This window comes from Peromyscus californicus, unplaced genomic scaffold (genome assembly GCF_007827085.1).
Source record: "Peromyscus californicus insignis strain IS unplaced genomic scaffold, ASM782708v3 Scaffold_4__1_contigs__length_199733344, whole genome shotgun sequence".
Classification (NCBI taxonomy): Eukaryota; Metazoa; Chordata; class Mammalia; order Rodentia; family Cricetidae; genus Peromyscus; species Peromyscus californicus.
In genome coordinates, this window is record NW_026294562.1 from 52,391,184 (window position 1) to 52,396,435 (window position 5,252).

Sequence of the window (5,252 nt, forward strand, 5' to 3'; positions counted from 1 at the left end):
TGAGTAAATGAGATTTGAAGCAGTTAGAATGCTGGCGGCCATTGTGGGGACTCATGCCTGTATTCCCAGCACTCAGGAGGCTGAGGCAGGAGGACTGAAGTGAGTTCAAGGCCAGGTTGGGCTACATAGTGAGATGTATAGGAAGGGAGGGAGGGAGAGAGGGAGGGAGAGAGGATGAATATGTTATACCTGAAGACAGAGAAGGGAGAGCTTGTTAGGCTGCGTAAGGTATGTTAGAGGTCTCTCTAATGAAGTGATGTTTACCAAGAGAAGAATTTCTCAAACCGAAGGACATTCCAGGCATGGTTCATAGCAAGGAGTCTGATTGCCAGATCAAAGAACTGCAAACGATCACAGGATAGAAGTAGGAGGCAGATGCTATGCAGCCTTACGTCATGGCTAGTCCTTGAGCTATGTATGCATGCTTCACAGTAAGATGGGGAGCTACAGAAAACTGTAAGTGGTCAATGACATGGTGTTTCTTAGATGTGTAGCCTAGGCTGGCCTGATTTGACTGATGATTTGAAAGAATCAATCTTGTTGCTGTGATATAAAAAGACCAGAGGGTCTTAGGCACAGAAGGGGAGGAGATCAGTTAGGAAACAGACATCATCATGCAGGGGAGATCTGTGGCTCAAATCAGGGACGTTGTGGTAGTCACAGAAAAGCGACTGCATGATAGATGTGGAAGATGGGATGGTGGGAATTGCTAATGGCATATCAAATGCAAAGATGGGCTCAGGACCTCTTTGTCTGAACAAGCTGATGTTTCTGGAGGTAAAGTCTGTGAGCCACAGCAGTAGACACAGTGGGGAGGTAAAAAGAACTTTCCCAGCAAGTGTTCAAACATCTCCTGATTTATAAAGTCATTTATGAAGTACAAGCTAGGAGCCACATCCATAAGTTCCATCACAGCTGTATACCCAAGAAGTGGAAGCAGGGCCAACAAGATAGCTTAGACAGTCAAAGGAGATTGCTGCTGAGCCTGGCTACCCAAATTCAGTCCTCCAGACCCACATGGTGGAAGGTGAAAGCCAACTCCCAAAAGTTGTCCTCCCATCTCCACTGACACATTTCCACACAGTTGAAAAAATTATTTTGAGACAGGGCACTATGTAGCCTGGAACTTGCTATGTAGACCAGGCTGGCCTCTTACTCACAAAGATCCACCTGCCTCTGTCTTCTGAGTACTGGGATTAGAGGTGTGCATCATCATACCCAGTAGAAACTGTAATTTTTGACTGGAAGAGATACTTGTTCATCAGTGTTCATAGCAGAACTATTCACAAAGGTAAAAAGCATCCCAAATGTCCATCAACAGATAAAGAGATAAACACATGGGGCATATACATGAAATAAACTACTATTAATATTGAACAGTGATTACTTTCTGACACATGCTGTACACTGAGGACGTTACTGTAAGTGACCAGGTCAGATCCCAAAGAACAGATGCTTTAGAGTCCTCCCTTTTTTTTTAGGTACTTGGAGTCATAGGATTCACAGAGCCACACCAAGGAAGGTGGTTTCCAGGAGCTGAGTAAAGGGGATGGCGGAGTTGGTGACTATGGAGTTTGAACTGTGGGAGAGGAGAAGAGTTCTGGAGGTAGTGTCTGGTGAGGATCACACAAGCACAGGAAGGCACTTAATGTCACTGAAGTGACCATCACAAAAATCATAAAACCAGGGGCTGAGAGATGGCTCAGAGGTTAACAGCACTGACTGCTCTTCCAGAGGTCCTGAGTTCAATTCCCAGTACCCACAAGGCAGCTCACAACTGTCTGTAACTCTTCTAGCCTCCAAGGGCACCAGGCACGTAGATAGTACACATAGAAGCAGGCATATGTGGAATCTCTCTCTCTCTCTCTCTCTCTCTCTCTCTCTCTCTCTCTCTCTCTCTCTCTCTCTCTAATAAATAAATTTTTTAAAAAAGAGAGAAAAGCAGAAGAAATGGCTAAACCAGACCTAGTGCCACAGGCCTCCAATCCCAGCTACTTGGGAAACTAAGACAGAAGGATTCATAGTCTGTCAGGGCTACAAAGTGAGTTCAAATTAGTGGAACCCTGTCTCAAAATAAAAAGTTAAAGACAGGGCTTGAGAGTTGGGGTATAGCTTGACTGGTAAAGTGTTTGCCTAGCATGCACAAAGTCTTGGATTCAATGACCACCAATGAATAAACCAGACATGATGGTTCATGCTATAAGCCCAGCATTCAGAAGGTGGAGGCAAGAGGATCAGGAGTTCAAGGCCATCTTTGCTAATATAGCAAACTTGAGGCCAGCCTCAGGTCATTATCAGCTACAAATTGAGATCAAGGCCAGCCTGAATTCCAAAAGACTTTTTCAAAGAGGAGAAGAAGAAGAAGAAGAAGAAGAAGAAGAAGAAGAAGAAGAAGAAGAAGAAGAAGAAGAAGAAGAAGAAGAAGAAGAGGGAGAAAAGGAAGGCAGGTAAGGTATGTAGCTCAAGGGTAGAGTGCTTGCCTAGCAACTGCAAGGCCGTGGGTTCAATCACTCATAGTGAAAACAATTAGGTTAAAATGATTTTGTTGTTTTAAAACTTTTACCAAGGTCACAGTGTGAGTACGACTCAGGAACTTAAATATAAAATGAACTGGGTGTGGTAGCACATGCCAATCTGTAATCCTAGTACTCAGGAGGTAGGTAGGAGGGGCTGGAGGATCACAAGTTCCAAGCCAACCTGAGCTACTCAGGAAGACCTCCGCCCCTGTTTAAAAATAAATAAACAGAAAGAAAAAGCAAACAGACTACAGCGTGCCCAGGGTTACATCGACTGAAACCGGACTAGAGCCCAGGCAGCTTCAGGGCTGCCCCCCCCCCCCCATTTGCACTTGAATCACAACAGTCAGGTCTGCAGCAGCACGGCTGTGTGGGCTGCATTTGGAGCTGCCACACTCCAGCATCTCACCCTTAAAATGTCCATTAGCCTTGAAGCCGCAGACTGACCAGAGGATTGCAAGGCTCTCAAGGTCTGGAAGTGGCTCTATGGACTGACTTGCTACTCTTTTACCAAAATGACTGGCCACAGCTGACCAACAGCAAGCTCTGTTGTATGCAAACTGGTTTTTAGATCTCAGAGAAATGCCCAAATCCCCTTGTAATCTGGAGGCTAATGGCAGGGCAGGTAAGGTTGATGTCTGGAATCCAAAGGAAGTCGTTTTTACACAGATATCCAGCTTCCAAGTCCAAGAGAAAGGAGACACATAAGTTATTTTCTTCCTTTGTTTGAGGGCCTGAGTGTGTGTGTGTGTGTGTGTGTGTGTGTGTGTGTGTGTGTGTGTGTGTGAGACAGTCCTGGTATGTATATACCCAAGGCTAGCATTTGAACTTGTCTTGTAACACAGACTGGCCTTGAACTCATGGACAATCCTTTTGCCTAATGGACATCACCAATCCCAACTCCTGGAAGCTACTTTCCTTATTTGGTTGTTGTTTGTTTAAGTTTTGTTTCTGAGATAGGCCCAGGCTGGCACATAGGTAATTGCTATATGAACCAGGATAACCTCAAACCTGCAGCAATCCTCCTGCCTCTGCCTTCCCAGTCCTGGGATTCTAATGATAAACCATCATGCCTAGCACAAGTTAGTTTCTAAGGAAGCATCTGTGATTAAGAGAGAGAGAGACATCCGGTGAAGGTAAGTGCAGCCCTCTTCCTGTAATTTAAATCAAGGCACATGGGACTGGTCAGATAGACCGGAGAGTAAAGGCAATATCCTCCGACTTGACTTCGGACCTGACTTTGATCCCTGAATCTCACGTGGTGGGAAGAGAGAGCTGACTCATACTTGTCCAGTATTCGGGTGCTTTGAGGAAAGGGATCCAATCCTAATCCCCTTTAAATTCCAAGACACTTCATCAACGACGAAATAAATTGAAGAAGAAACAAGCAGCTTGTTAGGAAGGCAAATACCACAAGAAGCCAAACTTGCTCCCGAGAGCAATTGAGGACTATCGACCGACCTCGAGAGCCACAACGCCAGCCAGCAGCCCTCGCCCTCTTTAGCCCATTTTGTTTACCACGCATTCTTTGCTGACCCTCCCCCCACCATGTAGTCTACTAGAAGCTCAGCAGTGTGGGAGCTGGTGCAAGTTTGCTCAGGAACCCTGGGAAACACAGAGCCTTGGAGACTCCGGTGGGCCAGGATTGGGGGAGGGGTCATCAAAAACTCAGTCAGAGCATAGGTTGATGGGAAAGCATGAATTCCTAACTACTAGGGAGGCTGAGGCAGGAGGATTAAAAGTTCCAGACCAACCAGCACAACTTATTGAGATCCTGTCTCAAAAGAAAAAATAGAAAGAGGGCTGGAGATTGTGGATCAGCAGCAGGGGGCTTATCTCATGCGCATGAGACCCTACATTCAGTCCCCAGTACCGATAAAAATAAAAAACAAACCAACTAACAATAAGGCAAGGAATCGAAAGGATGTCATGAAGACCAGATGTGTGGCCCAGCCTCATAGCTTGGGGACCTGTAAGCACTCCAGCATGACTGGAATGAAGGATGTCCTGAGGGAATAAAGGGCACTGAGACAGAGACCGGATCACAAGCCATCTTGAGTGCTAAGGACATGAACTTTACCCTGAAAGTCATGAGGAGCCACTGGAGAACATCAAGAAAGAACAACATGGTCTGATTGTGTATGTGTGTGTTTGAGATGGACACTCTTTGAGCTCACTCTGGCATGGAAGAAAAATATCTAAGACAGGAAGACAGGAGGTGACTGCAGCCGGCAGTGGAAACCTCAGCCACCAGAGATGTCAAGGATGTGGGCAACCTGTGTGGTGACCAGAAGTTAGCACAGAAATCAGGAGGGTGGGGGTGAGAGCAGGAAGAGATGGAGTCCAGTGATGGGCACCCCAGAGGTGCAAGCTTGGAGCTTAGAAGAGTAGGCTGGTTAGGCCGGGCGGTGTTGGCACACGCCTTTAATCCCAGCACTTGGGAGGCAGAGCCAGGTGGATCTCTGTGAGTTCGAGGCCAGCCTGGTCTACAGAGTGAGTTCCAGGACAGGCTCCAAAACTACACAGAGAAACCGTGTCTCGAAAAACCAAAAAAGAAGAAGAAGAAGAAGACGAAGAAGAAGAAGAAGAAGAAGAAGAAGAAGAAGAAGAAGAAGAAGAAGAAGAAGAAGAAGAAGAAGAAGCAGCAGCAGCTTGGGATTCAGTGGGGCCCCTCTAATGTTATCCAGAGAGTCTAGAGTGAGGGGGAGGGTACAGGAACCTCAAGATAAATCCACA